Source organism: Tamandua tetradactyla, chromosome 1, assembly GCF_023851605.1.
Source record: "Tamandua tetradactyla isolate mTamTet1 chromosome 1, mTamTet1.pri, whole genome shotgun sequence".
In the NCBI taxonomy this organism is placed as follows: Eukaryota; Metazoa; Chordata; class Mammalia; order Pilosa; family Myrmecophagidae; genus Tamandua; species Tamandua tetradactyla.
This window is the reverse complement of record NC_135327.1, coordinates 190,001,346-190,024,849: the sequence shown is the minus strand read 5'-3', so window position 1 is coordinate 190,024,849 and position 23,504 is coordinate 190,001,346. Positions and strand designations below refer to the sequence as shown.

General features: G+C 35.4%; 1 long non-coding RNA gene across 1 annotated transcript in view; it reads right to left on the bottom strand.

Moving 5' to 3' along the window:
• The window catches only part of LOC143687693 (uncharacterized), a 35,331-nt gene that overhangs the window by 9,357 nt on the left and 2,470 nt on the right, over nucleotides 1-23,504 (bottom strand). The window contains exon 2 of the long non-coding RNA XR_013177649.1: nucleotides 23,329-23,402. This is a non-coding gene — a long non-coding RNA (uncharacterized LOC143687693). The remainder of the gene's footprint in view (nucleotides 1-23,328; nucleotides 23,403-23,504) is intronic.

Genomic DNA, 23,504 nt, shown 5'->3' with positions numbered 1-23,504 from the left:
ACAGAAGTTTCTCTCTAGCCAATTACCTCAGGGCATTCCACTGTAGTTTCATCTGGTAAAACAGGGTTAGTCACCCCAGACAGAGTGGTGAGAGCTGTTTTCCTAGGGGAGGTGGTTACAGGGTTAGCAGGCACTAAAGGATTAACCTCAGAGGTGGAGGTTGGATGGCAGGTTCCTCTGAGCAGACTGGAGGCTGAGTAGAGAAACCATTTCCTCAAAGCTGGATGGATACCTGGAAGTTCTTTCTTCAGGGCAGTCCATTGCAGGTCTATCTAGCAAAGGCTCAGCAGATTCCAGGGCATCAATCTCCCATCACTATCATTATCAAGCCATATATCACCATTCCACATTTAAGGATCCCATTCTCTTCCAATCAGTCCCCTTACTTTAACAGCAGATACCCTGCAAGGTTGAGATTTTAGTTTAAATTATAGATCTGCTACTCACACAATGAGGCTCTGTGTCTGGTTTTCAAAGATCTCAAATGTGCAATCACAGGAAATAAAATTTTCTTTCAGAACAAACATGGAAACATTCACATTGTTCATATGTTGTTTAAGTTGCAAATTTGAAATCTTTACCTCATCCCTTTCCCTCATCACTGTATCCAGCACATCTAACAACAACCAATCAACATCATTATACCTCTTAATTCCACAAGACTCCGTAAAAGTGCCAAAAACACTCTCACCCAGAACCTTGCCTCATATAAGCATACAATTAGCAGACTCTAATGGTGATATAGTGTTATCTTCCTGCCAACCCACCCCATGGACTCTCATTGCCATTTTGAGTATTGGAAACAGAGTCATTAGTGACTCTAAGTCCAATGAGAGTAGAAAATCAATTGTAAAACCCATTTTTAGGATTCTGTTTCTCAAGAGCCATTCTCAGTACCAAGCCGTCTTAGTCAGGGTTCTCTAGAGAAACAGAACCAAAAGGAGATATCTGTAAATATGAGATCTTTAAAGATGTCTCATGCAACAGTGGGGATGAATGAGTCCAAATTCCACAGGGCAGGCTGTAAAGCTGACGGCTACAATGATGGTTCTGGACAAACTTCACGGGAGAAATTTGCTGGCTGAAGAAGCATTGAAAAGGTCTCTCTTTTTCCTTAAAAGGGTTCAACTGATTAAATTATCTTGTTGGTAGGAGATGCGCCTTAGTTGATCATGGATGCAATCAACCAAAGATGCAATCAACTGACTGATAATTTAATATGGCCTTCCAGTATCACCCAGTGATGAAATACCCTTGCAGCAACAGGCAGGTCAGTGCTTGCCTGACCAGACAACTGGGTGTAGTCACGTGGCCAACCTGACACCAGAACCTAACCATCACACAGGACAACAACAACAAAAACTTTAGATTTTTCTAACACAATGGCAATGTGTTTCCTTATGTGGTTTCTTCAACTTAGGAAATCCACTAGCACTTATTTTTACTTATTTAATCCTTTTTCCCTTAAGAAACAAACAAAATGCAATAATCTTTATTTGCTCTCTTCTGATCCTTATAATTAGAAATACAAATCTCCTTTTGTTGAGCTCCTATAACACTTCCAGTTTTCATTTTTATAACCCCTCTGGAGTTCTTGCTTTCTTTGACATTTGTCTGAGTCATTCATGTATAGTTCTAGCTCCCTATCCTGGAATGTTAGTCTCAAGAGAAGAGAGCCTGCTTGATCCTGACTTTTTTTTATATCCTGTGGTGCATTTGTAGTCTCCAACTCATAAATAGAAATCACATGTTAATTATAATTGATATCCTTTGAATTTGGTCTGCCTTGCAGCTGGGCTTTTATTTGTTATGCAAATTATAGTAATTAAAAGAAGTTACATTATTTATCCTAGTTTTTCAATACATGTGTAGTTCCATATGGAGGAAAATTATATATATATATATATGTACATACATACACACACACACAAACACACACACATATTTATTTAGAGAGCTGGGGCTGCTTTATTCCCTCTACATAATTGTGCCTGCTGATACTCAATTCAGTAATTCAGGAGCTGTGTTCTACTTTCTACTTGTTGATTGACTGCATTTGGAAAGCAAACATATTGTCAGAGAAAAAAATGTTAGACATAGGGCTCAGTACCAAAATTGCTGAAAGTAAAATAACTAAAAATACTAAATATCTTTCATGTTCAAGCGTATATAACAACTAGAACTCTTGTACATTGCTAATGAGAATGTAAATGAATAGCATCAATTTATAATATCTATCAAAGCTAAACATTAAAATATTCTATACCTCAGCAGTTGCACTTCCAGGTATATATCTTGCACCTCAAAAGAAAGGCTTATTCCACCAAAACATACAAAAAAAGTATGTCCATAGGAACTTTATTTGTTATAACAAAAAATGGAAATAATCAAACATACTCTGGCACAATAATTGATAAATGGCACATTCATATAATGGAATACTATGTACAATTAAAAGAAAGATCTCTGCTTCACACAACATGTCTAGATCTTAAGACAGAAAAAGTTGAACAAAATAAGCCAGGTACAGAGTGTTTACAGCATCATTCCATTTATATGAAGTTCAGAACCAAGAAAACTAATTTATGGTGATAGAAGTAAAAATAGTATTATCTTTGTGGAATATTGAAGATGTGGGGGGAAAGAGAGTCTGCTATAATTCTGTACATGTTCTGTATTTTGATATAGGTCATGGTTTCACTAATAGATGATGTAGATACACACACACATATATGTATGTATACACACATATATAGTGCCTCTATATATTTACATATACAGTATGTGTGTGTGTATACGCATACAAAAATTCATCAAGCTGCACAGTTAAGATTTTACATTTTTATATGTAAACTATGCATCAAAATTTTAAGGTAAAGGAAGAAAGAAGAGAAGAGAAGGAAAAAGGAGGAAGGGAAGTGGAATTATCCCAGTGATGAAATAAACAAGGTCTTAAGTCTAAGACTAGAAAATACAAATTCCTACATGCATAGAACAGTATTTTGGTGGGTTGACCATGGTAAGAAATGGGGTACAGAATGGCAAAGCTCTGTATAGAGTTATGATTTACATCATAAAAGGTAGAGAGATATTCAAGGAAGAATAGAATGAATCATGTCTTAGAAGTGAGGAAATACATGAGGAAAATAAAAGCAGAAGGTATTTTTGTGCAGCTCAGCACAATAGATGTGCACGTTGAAAAAAACCCACTGATAATTTAGTTCACATAATCAAAACTTGTTCAAATGCAAACTAAGTTTTTGTTAGCAACAATGGAAGCCAAAAGATAAAGGAGTATGTATCTTCAATAATTTGAAAGAAAACGAAAGTCAGCCTAGAAACTAACATGTAGTAAATATTTTTCAGGAATGAGAGAAAAAGACATTTTGAAAAACAAACATGAAGTTTACCATTGATTGATCATTAATTTAACAAAATTGTAAAGTATGCACTACAAGAAGATTTATCCAAGGTGAAAATTGGAGACACAAGAAGAACAAACAAATTGGCAGAGAAATTGATAAATTATGTGAAGATCTAAACAAATACTGACAAATTTTGGCAGTATGGCAGTATAAAATAATTAAATTATGTCTAAGTTATAGGGCCATTAAAAATAGACTAGAAAAAGCATACTGAAAGTAATAGTATGAGAGTAGGGAGAACTGTGATATAAGTTAATAGTGATCAGCCTGTACTTCATGATATATAATATGCAGATTAAACTAAAATAAACAATAGAAAATTGATTATATTCTAATAGCATAAGGGGATGGAAGGAAGAATAAAAGGTAAAGGATATCATTCTTTAAAAAAGTAATAATGGATTGAAATGAGAAACAGTAAATCAGGACAATAATAAATTATAATGTAGGAGAAATACTTCTAGATATTTTGCCAATTACAAAAAATAACTTCCTATCTTGCTTTGCCAAGCTGCTATGGCAAATACCACACAATATGTTGGCTTACACGAAAAGAATTTATTGGTGTATGGTTTCTGAGGCTAAGAGTGAAAAATCAAGCCTTCAGCAGGGTCATACTTTTGTTCTCAAGTCTTCTGTTCCAGCTTGCTTGCTGCATCCTTGGGATTCCTTCACTCATATCTGTGCCTCTCTTCACATGGCAATGTTCTTGATCTTCTTCTTTGTGGTTTCTCTGACTTCTCTTTATAAGGATTCCAATAAAGTGGGTTAAATCTCACCCTGATTCTGTTGGCCCACATCTAAATAGGATCTTAGAAGGACCTATTCATAAATGAGTGGACACTCTACCTGGTAATACAGCTTCAAAGGATCCCATTTATGAGTGGATTAACACTCATGAGAACACAGATAAGATTAAGAACATGTCTTTGATGGAATACATAATTCAACCCATTATTGCTAGGCAAAAATTACAGCCATGATAAAATGCACTCATTATTTTAAGTATTAATGACATGAAAATAATGAGTAAGTCAAAGAAGAAATTGCTAGAGAAATCAGTAGGTCTCTGGACATTAATGAAAACAAGAATACAACATATCAGAATTTATGGGATGCAGCAAAGGCTGTGCTGTGAGGGAAATTTATTGTCTTTAAATACCTATAATAAAGAAAAAAGAAAGAGCAAAATTGAGGATTTAACTGCTCATCTGGAGGAATTTGAGAAAAAACAACAAAGTGACCCCCCAAAGCAAATAGAAGAAGACTAATAACAAAGATTAAAGCAGAGTTAAACGAATGGAAAAAAGAACAATAGAAAGAATCAATTAAACCTAAAATTGGTTCCTTGAGAAAAATCAATAAAACCAATGGGACATTAGCAAGGCTGACAAAGAAAAAAAGAAAGAGGATGCAAATAAAGACAATGAGAAATGAGAGGGTAGTCATTACCACAGCCCTGAATTAAAAAAAAAAAAATCATACAAAGATACTATGAAAAACTATACACCAACAAACTATACAACTTAGATGAAATGAACAAATTCCTAGAAACACACAAACAAGCTACACTGACTCGAGAAGGAATAGAAGATCCAAACAAACCAATCATAAGTAAAGAGATTCAATCAGTCATCAAAAACCTTCCTACAAAGAGAAGTCCAAGGCAAGATGATATCACAGGGGATTTTATCAAACATTTCAAAAATTTAGCAAAGCGGCAGGTTATAAATTCATGTGCGAAAATCAGTAATGTTTCTATACACAAACAATGATCTAACCAAGAAGTCAAGTAAGGAAAAAATTCCATTCAAAATAGCAACTAAAAGAATCAGGCACCTAGGAATGAACTTAACTAGGGATTTAAATAACTTGTACATAGAGATCTACATAACATTGCTAAAAGACATCAAAGAAGATCTAAATAGGTGGAAAGACTTTCCCTGTTCAAAGACAGGAAGGTTAAATGTAGTTAAGCTGTCAATTCTACCCAAATTGATCTACAGATTCAACACAGTACCAATCAAAATTCCAAAAACCTACTTTGAAGACTTGGAAAAACTAGTTATCAAAGTCATCTGGAAGTGAAAGAGGCCCTAAATAACTAAAAGCATCCTAAAAAAGAAGAATGATGTGGGAAGATTAATATTCCCAATTGAAAACTTATTGTAAAGTCACAGTGGTCAAAACAGCATGGTATTGGCACAAAGATAGAAGTCTTGATCAATGAGATTAAATCAAGAGCACAGAAATAGACCATCATATCTATGGTGAACTGATCTTTGGCGAGGCCCCCAAATCCACTGAACTGAGACAAACAGTCTTTTCAGTAAATAGGTATGGGAGAACTGGATAGCAATAGCCAGAAGAATGAAAGAGGACCTGTACCTTGTACCCTATACAAAAATAAACTAAAATTGGATCAAACACCTAAAGTATAAGAAGCGGTACCATAAAACTCCTAGAAGAAAATGTAGGGAAACATCTTCAAGACCTAATGATAGGAAGAAGCTTCCTAAACTTTGCACCCAAAGCACAAGCAACAAAAGTAAAAATAGATAAATAGGAACTCCTCAAAATCAAATGCTTTTGTGGCTCAAAGACTTTGTCAAATAGGTAAAGAGGCAGCCGATTCAATGGGAGATAATATCTGGAAATCACACATTGGACAAAGATTTGATATCCTTTGTACATAAAGAAATCATACAACTCAAGTATAAAATGGGGTGTAGATATGAATAGACATCTTTCTGAAGAGCAAATACAGATGGGTAAAAAGCATATGAAGAGATGCTCATTCTCACTAGCCATAGGGGAAATGCAGATCAAGACTACATTGAGATGCCACCTCACACCTATAAAAATGGCTGCTATTAAATGAACAGGAAACTACAAATGCTGGAGAAGATGTTGAGAAATTGGGACACTTAAGCACTGCGGGTGGGAGTATATAATGGTACAGCTTCTATGGAAGAGAGTATGGTGGTTCCTCAGAAAAGTAAATATTGAGTTGCCCTATGACCCAGCAGTATTTGGTATATACCCAGAAGAGCTGAAAGCAGTGACACAGAGATGTGAACATCGACATTCATAGCAGCATTTTTAAGAATCTCTAAAAGATGGAAACAATCCAAGTGCCCATCAACAGATGAGTAGATTAACAAAATGCAAAATATATATATATGATGGAATGTTATGCAGCAATAAGATGAAATGGCATCCTGAACCACATGACAAGATGGGTGAGCCTTGAGGACATAACGCTGAGTGAAATAAGTTAGACACAAAAGGATAGATACTGTATGATTCCACTTTTATGACCATGGTAAGGGTAAAATCAGAGGCTTATAATACAGAATACAGGGGTCCTAGAGATACACAGAAGGTTAAGATGAGTGAGCAGTTAGCTAATGAAGTTGAACTTAATTGTATGGGAGAAAATAGACTTGAAGGTGGTTCACTAGTGGATCTATAAGTAATATTATCATATTGAAGGTGAATATGATTGAAAGTGGTTATTTATTCTCATGTGTCCCACTGATGAACACTACAAATATAAGTAAATTTCTGCATGAACTACTGCAAAGGTATGAATCTTGTACAAAGTGTGTATAATTTGGGGTTATAGGGGGAAAACTGGTATTGCATGCTATGGGCTATGTTTAACAGGAAAACTTCAACAGTACCACAGCAATAACAGGGATACGTAATGGGGGGAGGGACGAGAGTTTGGCAGAGGTTTTGATTTCCTATTAGGTGGGGGTGTGTTTATCGGCTATCTTTCTCTTGGGAACAATGAAATTATCTAAAATTGAGAGTGTTGATGGACTGTTGGTTTTGTACATTATATATGAGGCCCAATAGATGAAGGTGGCTGAAAGATGGGCTGACTAAGGAGTAGATTGGTGAACGATGGTGTATACATATGATTGAAAATTGTGCTGCTACAAAAAGGAACAAAGTTGTGAGGCAGGCAATGATGTGAATGAACCTGTGGGACATTTGGTGAGGCAAAATAAACTAGAAACAAGGGAGCAAATATTGTATAGTCTCGTTTAGAAAATACTTAAAAGAGAACAGATGACTAGACTGAAGCTCTTATAGAAATAACATTATTCCACAGTGGTAATTATTATTTCTGGATTTTGAGGGGCTGTTTTACATATGTGTAACCTGATATTTAGAGATATGAATGAAGCCAATCAGGTCAGGATTAAGGTAATTCAGAATACAGGTGTAAGGAAAACATGGTCTGTATTTTAAAACTTTACCTACTTTTTGAGACAAAAGGAAGAAAGGTTTATTTTGTCCAGAATCTAAATTTTCTGTAGCACATAATCTAACCCAACCTGTCTGGATAGATCATTTAAGCAACCCAAATACAGGGAGCCCAGAATAAGAATGAGAGCCTTTAATCCTTTATAGCTTAATGTAATACATGGATAGACCCCAGAGAATATTAAGCAGATAACCTAAAAGTATTGGCAAAGTCCCTTCAGGGATGGGAAAAAATATATGGAACTATTAAACTTTACCATAGGGGAAATCCCTGATAATGTATCAAACATTAGGGACACCCAAATCAATAGGCCAAGCCTTTGATCTTGAGGCTTCTGTAAGTAGCAGAGAAGCTTGGTCTACCTATAGATGTGCCTAAGAGTCCCCTCAGGAGGACCTCTTTTGGTGCTCAGATACTACCTTGCTCTCTCTCTCTCAGCCCAACTCTACAAGTGAAACTACTGTCCTCCTCCCTACTTGGGACATGACATCCAGGGAAGAGAGTCTCCCTAGTGGCATGGGAGATGACTCCCAGGGATGACATTAAGGGATCAATAATGCCATCCTGACTAAAAGGGGGAAAAGAAGTATAACAGATGATGTATCATTGGCTGAAAGAGTTCAAATAGAGTTGAGAGCTACTCTGGAGGTCACTCTTATGCAAGCTACAGTTAGGCATTGTTATCTATCATAGCTTGCTAAACCCCAATCAAAACCAATCCTGCTAATCCTAAAGAATACCTAGGACATTATATAAGATTCTGCAAAGCTTCCATGCACTAATATCACTTCCCAGAAACCTAAAACCTCCAGATGGATCCCTGGACTAGATAAGTCCTGAAATACAGAGGGGTTGGCCTCTCCAGAACATCAACTAGTCCCATCTCCCTATCCCATATTGCTGATAGTCCCTTCCAATATGAAAAAGTTAGAATGGGCATAGTCAAAATACCCCATCAGAGCAGGAGAAATATCAAAGGTGATGGTGGAGTTATATATAGAAGGTAGGATTTAACAAATGAGTATGATTGCTGAATCATTATATTGATATTTCTTTTAGTCTCCAGTACCTTAGAGCAGCTAGAAGTAAAAACCTAAAATTGTGGAATTGTAACCCATACCAAACTCTGAAATATGTTCTACAACTAATTGTTGCAGTGTACTTTGAAATTTATTGCTTTTTTGTATATGCTATTTTTCACAAAAAAGAAAAAAAGGAGAAAGGGTATAACAGAGAAAATAGGATTTAACAAAGGAATATGACTGCTAAATCATTATATTGATATTTGTTTTGGTCTCCAGTGTCAGTGTCTTAGAGCAGCTACAAGAAAAAACAAAAAGTTGTGGAGCTGCAACCCATAGCAAACTTTAAACTCTGTTCTATAAGTCCTTATTAAAATGTACCTGGAAATTTATTGCTTTTTTGTATATATATTTCACAATTAAAAAAACATTAAAAACAAAAAAAGACAAAGCTAACATAACCTTGATGCAAAATCCAAATACAGACAATATAAGAAAAGAGGACTATAAGCTAATTTCACTCTATTCAAGGGTCATAAAAATCTAAACTAAAATGTGTAAGCTTAATCAAGCAACATATAAAATATTAAAAACATCGTGACTACATTGGGTTAATTTTAGTTTAATTAATTAATGTAAGTGACCACATTAACAAATTAGGAGAAAAGGCCATATGAGTTTCCTAATAAAGATAGAAAAAGTATTTAACAAATTCAAAATGAATTTATAACATTTTTAACCTGATAGTGGAAATTTAGAAAAAATACAGCAAATATATCTAATGGGAAAATATTGAAAACAATTCCCTATGATCAAGAAGAAAGCAAAGATGCACACTAACCTACATTCTCTTCAACACTTTAGTGGCCTGGAGAGGAGGGCTACAATAATAAAATAAATGCAATATAATATAATATAATACAGTGCATTACAATATGGTCTGAGAGAAAAGAATCAAACTTATATTCAGAATCCATAAGTGTCTCTGGAGAAAAGTTAAGGGGATGTTGAGATAGATGTTTACAATAAACAAAAGTTTATCAAGATTGCTAAACACAAACATCAATATAGCAAAAATTCATTTCTAGCAGAAGGAAAATCAGCTAGCAATGATAATTAGGAAGATATCATTTTACAATATCAAAGAATATTTAAAGCACCCAGAAAAAATATCTGGAAAAGATATTGATGCTTTTATGGAGAATAGAAAATTCTATTCTATACCAATAAAAAAGATCTTAATAATTTAAGAAAAATGGAATGTCACAAATTGAAATGCTCTGTATCATAAAAATGTTATTTCTTCTTAATCTCATCCACTGATGAAATTCACTTTATTTAATGTCCCAACAGTTTTCTTTATGTGTTTGACAGAAGATGGGAGGTATATGTGTGTAGGGTGGGGGCCGGGGGGCAGGAGTGGATGGAGAGTGACAAATTGACTCCCAGAAGTCTATGGAAGAGCAAAGGGTCAAGTATCAAGGGCACTTTTATAGAATACAACCAAGGTTTTGTGGATTGCTGTAACAGATTTCAAAATTTGCAAGAGGTGCTGCTAAATAAGAGAACGTGGTATTAGAGGAATAGATAACCAGACCATTGAAATAAATCAGAGAGCAAGGAAATATACAATGCAATAAAAAGTTGGGAAATAATTTATGACTAGAACTGGCATTGCCATTAATGAGGAAATAATGGTTTTTTCAATAAATGATTCTGAGTCAACTGATAATCCATATATTAAAAAAAATAATGAAATTAATACCTATATCATTCACAAAAAAATCAATTTCAGGCGGACTAAAGACTAAAATATGAAAGGCATATCTAAAATACCATAATAAGACAAATAGGTATATTAACTCAATTGAGGCTCAGAACACCATAGTATTATCTATAATTATTATTATTATCCTTATTTTAAAGAATAATGACTTGCAGCTGAGAGAGGCAGGATATCTAATTCAAAGTAAAGAAGCAATTATGTGGCAGTACTAGATTTGCACCCATGCAACTTGACTCCAGATTCCATTTGGTAAGCTAGCTACCATAGCTAAAGTGTATATTTTTAATCTGTGAGTAGAGATTGATTTGTTAATATATCATCCAGAAAATTTTTGATGCATTTGACTTTATTGAAATAAAACAATCTAAGAATGCATTTCATAGAGCAAAATGGTAGGCTGTAAACCAGAAGAATATGTTTGCAATAGTTTGTGAAATCACTATCCAGAGAATTTAAAGATTCTGTGGATCAATTAAAAAAAGACAAATAGTTCAATAATAAAATAGTCACAAGGTCAGAATGACAGTTTATAGGAAGAAAGATAACCAAATGAGAAATACAAAATAAAATTACAATGAAATATTATTTTATTGATATTGGCCTGACAAAAAATAGAAAATTCCAACTATCAAATTGTATGATGATGTGGAAGAAGACTTCTTATTTTTAGATGGAATGGGGCCAAATTAAAAATAAATAAAAGCTTACGATATGAATAGCCTATTGCCCAGCAAAACCACTGCTATTTATAAGCAACCCTATCCAATAGAAATGTAATGTAAATCACATATGTAACTTTAAATTTTTTGATAATCACACCAAAATGTAAAGAAAACAGGTGAGATTAATTTACAGTATATTATATTTAACTCAGTGATTAGAAAATGTTATTGCAGCATGCAATCAACATTAAAATTATTAGAGATATTTTACATTTTTTATAGTTTCCAAAATCTGGTATGCAATTTATGCTTACAGGAAATCTTAATAGAAATTAGCCGCATTTCAAGTGGTCAGTAGTAGTTCTGTTCCTTAAGTACTGTTTCTCAAATTTTAATGTGCATACAAATTCTTTGGGGCTCTTGTTAAATTGCAGATTCTGATTCAGTAGGTCTAAGTAAGGCCTGGGATTCTGTATTTCAAATAAACTCCCAGGTGATGTTGCTACTGCTTATACTTTAATTTCGCTTGAGTAATAGGGCTCTAGAAGATACATCAGGACACATGAAGAACGTCCATCAGCATATTCATAATAACAGGAAAAAATTTAAACAATTCAAATGTTCATTAACAGTAAAATGCATAGGTAGCATTATACAGTGTAATTCAATTAAAGTGAAGATAAACTTTAGCTATAAGCATGGATAAAACCCAAAATGTGATGTTTAGCTAAAACAGAAATAAATAAACTATGTATTGTTTAGAGATGTCTTCACTCATAATACAATTAAAAATAAATTCAAAAGAATCATAAGCATTAAATACAGTAGTTTAAATAGTAGTTACCTTGGGAGTAATGGTGATTGTATATTTTCTAACCACTATTTATTTTATTATTCATTAAACTTTACAAATATATTATGTGAAATATTCATAACCCAATTAAAAAATGAATGAGGATAGACATTGCTGATAAGAAGTCATGCTTACTTCCCTTCAGTTTTCTAGATGGAAGGTCAACTACGCTTTTGAGATCTCTACATTGTTTCTGTAATGTGGTTTTATCATATTGAGAGTAGCTTTGGGGTTGGATATGCCTAATTGTAATTTACCCTAATTATAGCCATGCTATCTGGAAAGTTACTTTATCTCTCTGTCCATCAGTTTTGTCACATATTAAAGGAGAAAAATAGTGGCCACTCTTAGAGAGGTTTCATTACAGTCACTTAGGATTGACAAGAACTATACCACCTTGAAGTATGAAGCAGTACAGTGACTATCTGCATATTTGGGATTCTTTTCCCTTTATTCCCCTGGATAATTATGATTTCTAGAATGTTATTTCTAGCATTCTAGGTAATATCCAGCATACCCTTTCCCTTTAATATATTTACGGTCTCTTGGTGGGACTGGGGCATAGCTTTCCACGTGTTAAGCAGTAGGTGCACGAACGTAGTGTCTTTGGCTGTGATGGGTGCAGATGCCCTGAGTTTAGGACTACCTTGGTAGAGATTGGATTGTGTAAATTTTATTGGCTGGAGAGAAATGTCCCAGGAATTCACTCCTACTCCTCCAACAACAATGAAAGCACTATTGCCAAATGCAAGGGGAGAAGGGTAAAAATGTGTGAGGCATAATTTCCAAGTTCCCTCTCTCATCTCTCCAGTGCACATAGTCTATCTCTCCAGTGCACATAGTGTATTCTCTTGAGGTGGTTAAAATGATTAGGGTTTCAAAAGGCAGGTGAATTTAAAAAAAAAAAAAAAAGGTGGGTGAGTTGCGAGGGATTGTTAGAACTTACAGCAACATAGACAGGGCCTTAACCTAAGTAAGTTTTTGGAACCCTGACTTCATTTGGGAAGCAAAAGTTTGAGATTTTACATTTTCCACTTGCAGAAGTTGCTCTCTTAGGTTAATAAAATTGCCTAAGGTTCTGCAAGGCAAGCCATGTGTGTTCAGTATATTTCCCAAGCAACTCCACCGAGATCAAACTATTAAAGAAGTTTTGAAGTTAATAAGAATTGCCTCTCTGTTTTGTTTGAGAATTAGATAAGGTAATGCATGTGAAGACAGCCAACACAGGACCTGTCTTGCAGTATATACTCATCTAACATTAATTTATAAAATGAAATCCAGTTGTTGAAACATGAGTTATGGGAAACAGAATACTGAGCAACTAATGTAAACTTTCTTTTCTTTCTCTTTAATTCTCACAGAATCCCAAGATATAGCCAGATATGTCTTACATCTGGAGGGAGAGAAAGCTAGCTGCAAGTAGTGTGAATAACTGGCACTGGCAGGTCTTATCCAAATAAGAAGAATCAAAGCATCTAACTCTACAACTTTAGTGATCTTGTAGTTTTATTAAGTGATAAAATTGCACAAGTGCAATGAAGAACCCTAGTGAGTTGAAATAATTCATTTGAGTAAGGAAAATTAAAGAAACCTTTCTGTCATTAAAGGGAATAAATCCAACATGCCTTGGCTTTCTTGGAATCTTTATATTCTCTAACACATTGATGTGGTTTTCAATGGAAGATAATTCAACCATGAGCTTCCACCCACATGTCCCCTCCTCTGCTTTGCATGATTAGAAGCAGTACAGTGTAATTGCTAAGAGAGCAGTATCAAAAAACCCCTGCAGACTTGAACCTCACTCTAACTTCTATTAGCATGTGCCATCAGGGCGAGCCACTTCACCTCTCTAATCTTCACTTCCCTCACCTGTAAAATGATAATAATGATAACAACCTTTCTGCATGGGGCAGTCATCAGAACAAAAAGATAGTCCTGGTAAAGTCCATGGTATGTGCTCTAGCAGTTTCCCTATTTCTATTATTCAGTGTATTGAAGTGTTCCACCCTCTGAAAAGAGCACTTCAAATGAGAGCTGAAATCTTGTAGTTCCCATTACTTCCTCAGTACACCAAGTCACTCCAGTTGAGGTTATTAATCTATTTCAATTGATTGACAGTTGCACAGTAGTCAGCTATTTGATTTATAATTTGAGCTGAATTATTGAATTTATAATTTGGATAGAGCTCTTAATGTGTTTTTGATTTATGTGTGCCCCTCATGCAGTTACAACAAATCACTGATGGTTGAGCAACATTTACTATAAGACATGCACACATTTGGCAGTTGGATTTTAAAGGGCAAAGAAATCCAGATTTCTTTGAAAAGGAATAACATGGTCATATAAGGAAAGCCATGCCACTAATAGGCAGAAAAATTCAAATTCTGTTTATAATTTTGCCTCTGCCTGGGCTGCATTGCAGAGTTAGACACGACTGTGGTGGCCACCTCTGCCAGACTTTTACTCCACGTGCAAGAGGGCTAAAGCACTCAAGGCCATAAGGTATTTACTGGCTTCCTTGGGAATTGAACCAAACTTCTCTCACTCTTCTTTAATAATCTTTTAACTGTATCATATAGTTTTACTATAACTTAGTGTCCTTAGTGTTCTTCTCTGAAAAATGTAAGGATAATAATATAGACTTTCAGCTATTGTGCTCTGTTTTTTAAAAAAACATATCTTGATACCCTTGAAACAAATTTGAAAAATAAAAGTATTGTAAAATATCCTAACTAGTTCAAACCCTTATCCCTTAGGCAAGGAAACATGATAAGGCATAGAGTCCAGTATACACATTTATCAAGTGGCTACTGTAGTAGAGGGGCTCCAATAACCACCTAGTTTCAATTTGAATCGTCACAAAACCTTATGATATTGTCCCATTTTCAGGTGAAAAAATCTGAGGCTCAGAGAGGTAAAGGAAATTGTCAAACGAGGATTTCAAACACACAAGGCCTGTGCTTGTGTCACTTTGCTGCACTGTCTCTGGACACACTCACTTAAATAGGATCTATTAGGCTTAGTTTTGGGAGATTGTGAATTTAATATTTTCTGACCGAGCAAAACACCTGCCTCTTTAAGATTTGACCCTAATTGTAAAACGGTTTTCTTCTTGCTGCAGTATTAAGTGTCATGTTAATCTATCTTCCTGACCTCATTCTGGCAAATCGTCTTAGAGAGGGGAAAAAATAATGTTCCTGTAAATTGATTTATATGAACTCTAGAGATATAGTACTAGCAAAAAATACCAGGCTACATCTGGGCTTCATTGAGTAGTTCAAAGGTGTCTGTGTCTTATTTTTTAACTTCACATCAAGTCAGAGAGTGATTACTGAAATGTCCACTTTCCTAATGCCATATTTCCAATAGAGGATCCTGCACTCTGACCTCTACTGATCTGGTTTCAAATATAATACAATGGCTTCTTCTATTTGCCAGGAAACAGCCAGCTCTAGGAACAGAATTGGAATTGAGGGTCAGATTGGAGATACAAAGATGAGCAATCGGAACTAGAGGATATACCTTTAGACTTCCAAATACTTAAATCAACTCAGCAAAAACAATGACTCTGTCTCTTTTTGCTTTGAGCTGCATGATTAAACCTTATGATCTGTGTTCACTTTTAAACTCTCTTTCAATTGTTTCCCAGTGTGATCATCAGCCAACACAGCAAGTATCCAAAGCAGGGACGGATTGTATCCTCCTTCTCTCAAACTACCTCAGCCACTTTCTTCTTAAGGGAAATTACAATGTTTTATATTAAGAGACGATTATCATCTTTCATGCAATTCGAAACATCTTTATTGAATGCCTATTTGGTCAGCACTTAGAAAAATGGACATATTTTCTGACCTCAAAAGAATTAGTATTTCATTGAGGAAAGAAGAAATAAAATTGTTTAAAAATTAAGCCCTGTATATGATCATGTGCTCAAGTAATTGTATAGATAAGTTCAGTAGAAGGATAATTCATGAAAGAGAGAAACTTTGTATCAGAATTTGAAAGTGAAATCAGATGAGAAAAGGTATCCCAGATAGAGAAGTCACATGACCCAAATGACACAAGTGTAAAATAAACAAGATTTTTTTTTTCTAAACGCATTGGGAGTGACGTTAAATTAGTAGACAACATTTTAGTAAGAATATGCACAAGTTAGAGAGGTGTGAAAATCAAGCTGAGAAATGTGAAGTTTACAGTGAGAGCAATGGGGAGCAATAGAAGATTATAGACCAGATCATAAGAGGGTGTTAAGTCTCAGATAGCAGGCATAGATATGTCTGATGAGAATGGCTTATGAGGAGATAGAAGCAAGGAGTTTATTACCAAAGACTGTGCAAGGATGACAGCAACAATCAGGAATTCAGCAACGGGGACAGACAGAAAGTAAGAGAAGGAAGAAGGAAGAAAACTATGAAGCAGATACCTCTGGAAAAGCCTGGTAGAGTCTCAGTAATGCTTTCTTGGTAGGACTGACACATTTCACAGATAAAACTCCAGGACACAATTAAATTTGAATGTCGAATAAGTGACAAATATATTTATAGTATAGCTATGATCTACATATGCCTAATTACACTAAAATTCATTCCTCCTTACCTGAAATTCAAACTGGTTTTCCAGCATTTTACCTGGCAACCCTGGCTGGGGAATTTCTCTGTATGACTGATTTTCTTCCAATATAGCAACACTCAAAGAACAATTGGTTTAGTGCAAGGGAAAAGTATGATTTCATAACATTTACCTAATATCAGCAGTATAGAACATATTTAAATAAAAAAGTAATGTATATAAGTAATAAATACAGATATACTACATACTGCATAGTGAATCTAAACTGAGATTAGGGAAATTGCAAAATTAATCTAGGTAGAAAAATGGGATTAAAAAGAAACAAAAAATATTGTGTCCACCTAGATGTTCTCAGAAAAAAGTGGAAGTTGTAATTTTTAATGGGGATATGAGATTAACTACAGCTTGTAGCAGCAGAACGTTTTCCACTATTTTGAAGAATGTGTAAGAACGAAAGTGAAAATTAGACCTGGGTGAATTGCTATGCCATAATAATGACAATTTGACCAAACTCCAGAACTAAAGCAAAATTATTTGTCATATCTTTCTCATTTTTCAAAAAGGGAATGATGATTAAATGTTGGTATTATTTAAGAGACTAAACTACATTAAAACATGTAAAAAAGCTTAAGAAGTTATGTAAAAGGCTAAAAAAAAGTCTTGAGTAAACAGAAAACTTTGAACAATGTTGCTCAAACAGCATTTAGGAGAAAGAAAAATGGCTTACATTACATAGAAAACATTATGTAGATTCTACATAAAATATGTAGAAAAGCGAGGGAGGGAGGAATGCCAATAAATGACAGCGTTTGGAAGATAAGGGAATGGGATGAGCCGGCGTGGGCATAAGATACGATGAGGTTTTCTTGCAAGGCCTTGTAAGTCATTGACAAAAAGGCCTGCTTGTCCTTGTGAACTGTCAATATCTGTATTTCTATCCCCACCTTCAGCATAACCAAATGCTACCCACTCAGTTTACGTCTTGTCATATAGACTTTCTTGCTCTAACCCCCAATAATTTCTACCTCCTTCAAAAACCCTTATGCTCAGTTTTGGCCATTTTTTTTTTTTTCTCATAATGCCATATATGCTTCATGTTTGCATCTTTTCTTTCAGATCTACAAACACAGGGATGTTGATTTTATATTTTTATATACTCCTAAATACATATCAAGTGCTCCTTAAACACTGAATAAATCAACTGAAAAAATGTAAAAGAAAGCATTATAAAATCTTCAACAAAGGCAGATTTTGATTTAGAGACTAAATACCAAGTTCAATTGTGTGCTGGCTTAAAAAGGAGACTTGATTTGGCAACTTATTGTCTGCATAGGTTTCCTATAGCACAAAGATAACTGTAAGTTCATGAAGAAAAGCATTCTATCTAATGAAGAGCAAAGAAAAATAGACTGCTTGAGATACATCAGGAATCGCTGCCATACATGACTTTCAAATGAAGGAAATTTTCATTTGACCTTAGCCAATTACTTAATATCCTTCTTTAATGTAGAAGGATATAGCAGACCAGTCATAGCAGTCAGAGCATTAGCATGAAATAAAGTGTATAAGCTGGAAGAATTCAGTCATTCCTGCCCTTTGCTAACCTTCAGAATCATCTGGGAACAGGTGAAATGGACAGATTTCCAGGATCCAACCACGGAGGTTCTGATTCATTAGATCTGGGGCAGGGTCCAGGAATCTAAAATTAAAAGAAAAATCACAAAGCTATCAATTGCCTTGATTTCATATTTGAAGATATTGAGGCTTTGACATATAATAGAAGCTTATGAGCATCATGAAGATTTTTATTAAAGTTGAGTGTAAAATCTCAGATCTCCAACTTATTATAATGGTACTTTCATGTCTACATTTCTGTTGCATTAATTTCCTCAGAAAAATAAATCTTGTCCATTTGAATAATCAAATTCCCCTTTGCATAAGTATGCCCGGGACTTCATTTAAGGAAACCATGGCAATCTGCCCCCTGGAAGCAATATTTTTGAAAACAGAGAATTTCAGAAGAATGCTGGGAATCTGGCATGAAGGAGAATCAATTAAGGGTGTTATGAATATCAACTTTCTTTAATCACTTTAAGTGAAAGAAATGGGCAATATCTTCTTATCACAGCATGGAACAAAATCCTGTAGCCCAGACTAAAAGTTCACTTTTTATACTTTTTATAAACACTTTTTAGTGTTTATAATTGACTGGAATATATTTTATTAATGAACTCCTTGATTGTTTAATTTCAAAGTGTCATAGCATACCGCAATTAAAAAAAAAACATTTCTTTCTTACATAGCTTAGCTTAAAATGGCATAGCTTATTCTTGTTTTACTGACAAGGAAACTCAAGCTTGGGGATGGTAACAGGTAGTGAGCAGTAGATTCAAGAATAAAATATTTTCTTGATATTTGTATTTTCTAATATTTTATTTGTATTGCTATGTTTAAATACTTCTCTCTGCTCTGAAAAAAGTGGAGAAATCTATAATAAAAATCTTTATTCTGAAAATACTGCAGGCTATACATACATATAATCACATGCATAAAAATCACTTTAGGAGGAGAGTATTTAACCAGAAAAGTGCAATTGTGATTTGTTTTTGTTTTTTTATTTTTGCCTGGACTGGAACTGATAATCAATATAGGCCATTGAAAGAGACACAGGAGAAAAGCTTGAATTCTCCTATGCATTCTGTACCAGATCAAAAACGTAAAAAAAGGACAGTGCCATGGTGGCTCAGTGGCAGAATTTCAGCCTGCCATGCTGGACATCAGGGCTCTATTCCTGGTGCCTGCCCAGGCAAAAAAAAAAAGCAAAACACAATATTGTAATTTTCACTTAGAAACACAGGCAGAAGTATTTCACTGTATCTTCCTGTTTTTCTTAGTTTTCAGAATCTCAAAGAAAAGAACCTGATCTCATCCAAAGCAGAGTTTCAGACATATGAACAAATAACTGAAGAACCTGAGGTGGAGGGCAACTCGTGGGAATCTATGGTTCAAAGAAGGGCAATTGGTCCCTTAGACCAAAATCAACACAAAGAAAGAAAAGGCTCTTCACAGTGAGTAGCCTTGGGGGTAGGGAGTAAGGATTGGAGAGAACAGTGCTTATGAGTGTTCTGTTATATGTGCCTGAGTGTACCCCAAGCTACCACCACCACCTCCACCCACACCTTCTGGAAAGGAGAGAATTGTATGATAAAAAGTACGCTCTTTTGTCTAAGGTATACCCCTCCGAAAGAGGTGGACAGGAAAAAGGAAGTTCTCTTCAAATTGGAGAGAAGGGAGCATGGAAGATCAACACATAAATTGATGATGAGAAACTGGTGTCAGGAGAAGCCGAATCCAGGAAGTGCTCCACTCTGGTGCAGGCTGAAGGCCATGAGTTGTGGAGAGCACACCAGAGGCAGAGGACCTGAGAGAGATCGAGAGCAGAGCAACCGCCAAGTGGAAGGCAAATGTAATTACAGGTGAAGCCAGTCTCCACTCCTCCACCTTTGTAAAGAAATAGGGAGTGAGGACCACTTGGCAGATGGAGGTTAGAGGCCTAGAGAGCTAGGATCGAGTTGGCCAATAAAACACAGGATGCCTAGTTAAATTCGAATTTCACAAAAACATTTTTTTTCAAGTAGAAGTATATCCCAGGCAATATTTAAGGCATTCTTATATTAAAATACTTTTTTTAAACCTGAAATTCAAATTAAACTAGGTATCCTTTTTGTTTTGTGTTTTTGCTAAATCTTGTAACCCTAACCTACCACTAAGCGCTAAACTTGACTGGTGACAAGTTAATAAAATGATCCTTTAAAGTGATTGAGTGTAAGGATCTTTGGAGAAACAGAGAAATATATTCAATGAATCATGAAAATCCTTTTATCTAGCTATGTCAGACAGTGAGTACAAATGGAGCTGTGTCAAGAAAATCAGGCTTATCGTTATCATTTTGGAAATTATATCATTAGTGTTTTGAAAATTTTACTTCTTATTCAAATTCATACATTGTCTTCTGGTTTTCGTGACTTACAAGTAGTACACAGAAACTTTATTTCACTTAAACCTCTCGGCAATCTTTCCTAAATTGCCAAGCTCAAGCTGTAGTACCAAATACCTTAGGTAGACCCTGTGACACCTTTACAACTTTCCCAGCAGACATGGTTCTGTAAACTCTTTTCACATGCATCCCCAATTCCCCTGAACACTGAAAATCATTTCACCAAAAGTGCTTCACTATTTTTCAGAGCAGCTTATTCTAAAGCTGGGAACCCTTCTATAAATGGAAGAGAATTTCAAGCAATTTCTAAATTGTTACTATAGTTTTGATTATTCTAACACAAAAGGTTAACATTCTTTAACATGCTGAATTTACATGAGCTCCAGCTGAAGCAATAGTCTTTCAAGGGTCACAGCTGCCTAACGTTAGTTTCAGAAATTGGAGAGTGTCCTGGTCACCACAGACTTCATACACAGGCCTGTTTCATTGCAGACCATTTATTCACTCACCAAATGTTTAATGAGGACCTTTAGTATGAAAGGCACTACCAGAAAGGTAAAGAAATCTGTAGTGTAGGAGTTAAAAGGTTGATGTTTAACCTAAAGCTTGCAAACACAAGTTTTAAACTATGAGGAAATACAGACTTGATCTTTAAGGATCTGGAACTTCAAAAGAAGCTTAGATATGCAGACAATGCACAATGATCTGTGGAAGAGACTTGCTTAAGGGAAAATAACATCCTAGCCTTAAAAGTATTTACTTCTTGGAACTTATTTTTTTGCATTGTAAACTCCTTAGCTTTTTGCATGCAAACAACCTTTATCATCTTTCTTGCCAGTATATAATTTTGTACTTGGCTGAAAATAAACTTGTCTGAAGACTATATCTCTGGATCCCCTGATTCCTTTCTCTCTCTCGCTTTACTTTAATTTAATAGGGTCATAGCTGCAGCCAACATTGTAGTAGAATAATTTGTTTAAAATTTTAAATAAAACTTTCTTCCCGTTCCTCTCTGCTTCCCCCACACTGACCCAAGTTACTCAGCATTTACACTCTTATTGCCTCACAGGAGATAGTTTACCAACAGAAAAATAAAGGAGACCCTTCCTGCCTTTAAAGTTCCAAAATCTGTTCACCCTTTACAATTCCAAAATATGTGACGGTTAACACAATTTTTGAGGGAGGAGTGTTTGAGTGTAGTAGAGTAGGGCAGGATTAAATAGCACTATTTCCCTCATCATCGCTCCCCCCCCCCCAAGATTTCTACATCAGGGGTGAAGGTTGGGCAAGAAGAAGAAAATAAAATGTAGAATGGACACTGGTAGGTCCCAGTAGAGAGAATTTGGCTAAAAGAAAATAAATGAATACCTTCCTGCCTAATATGAATCTTGCTATTTTATATTTAACCATGTGGTCACAAAATTTGTCATCTAAATTTTGGCAATTTTGACAGTGAAAGAGAACTCTAACAAGATGTGATGCCAAGTTAAGAGGATTAAATCCTTCCCAATGTATGCCAGACCTATGTTCATCCTACTTATAACCCTCCTTTCTGTTAGAATCCTTACCTCTGAGGGGGCAGGGTAGGAAAATTGAAATATTAAATTCTTTTAGTTTGCAACTTCTTTAGTTACTGGCCTTATTTTTCATATCTTGTTCCCTCTTCTGTTAGCATGATTTTATTTCCTAGGTGTAAGGCCTGGCCTGGTAGCCTCTGGCTGGAAGGCCCCCACCCAAACTAAAACCCGTGAACATCCGGGCATACAGCTGTTCAAACTCAGCCAATCAGGACCTGCCCTGACAAACAAAGGACCCCCACTGCACACGGCCGTAGTTATGCCCCCCTCCCCCCCAGCTCCAGCCACGGCCAGTAGCTATGCCCCCAGCCCTAAAGCAGGCAAAACTCCTAACCTACCACAGGAGGCCCCGTAGGCATCATCAGCACCCCCACTAGCTAGCCTATATCTAACCCTGCTGGTCCTAGGGGGGGTGCGACTTCCCCAGCCCGCACCCTGAGCACCTGGACCTGGGAACCTCGCCCCGGGACAATAAAATTTTAAACTCGGACTCAATTTCTCTGATTTCTCAGTCGGCAACCATCTAAAACCTGACACTAGGAATCATTTTGAGAAAAACATAGAATGAAATAGGTTTATCTAGGGAAGAATGGTGAGCATTATGACAATTTAGAAAAACATAATACTTGAAGAGTAGAGAATTGAAGATGTTTCAACAAAGAGAATAAAAGCAAGGACAAAAAAAAAAACCCTATTGGATTGAACAATATTTTAAATCTAATATTCAATTATTTTGTGACAAAGTATCCAGCTTGAGAGTGCTAGTCAAATGTGTGAGCAACTAAATTAAAGTTGGAAATAAAACAAATCTATTTATGAATGGTTTGTATGGATTAACGATTTCCATTATTAACTCTCTGCATTATACTCCTAATTAAGAGTGGTGCTAGTGAACTTCCATTATTTGTAAGCCTACAAATTCTTCTCCTTGTCTAGAAGCTAAGTAATTGAGAGACTTTCATTTTCTTGAGGAATTTTTCCTTACCTTTCCATATTATTAGAAATTACCAAAAGTTCCCACTAGCAGCCATTAAGGCATTTATTTGAAACTATTCAAGTAATAAATGATTGACACATCCTTGCTAATCCAGAAGAGGTTTTGAAATCAATCTTCTTGATGAGTACTATGTTAATCAAATTGCTTATGCTCATACGAACCTGGGATCAATCCTCTAGACAGACTCCTCAAATGAGAGAAGGGAGCTCTCTGAATGTGTGTCCCCAGGATTGCACTAGCAATAAAAAGTAGTAGAGAGGCATAAGGGAATGAATAAAGGACTCCATTACAACACATGGCTACAGTTTTCCCAATTCAGGAAAGTCACTTCTAGCAT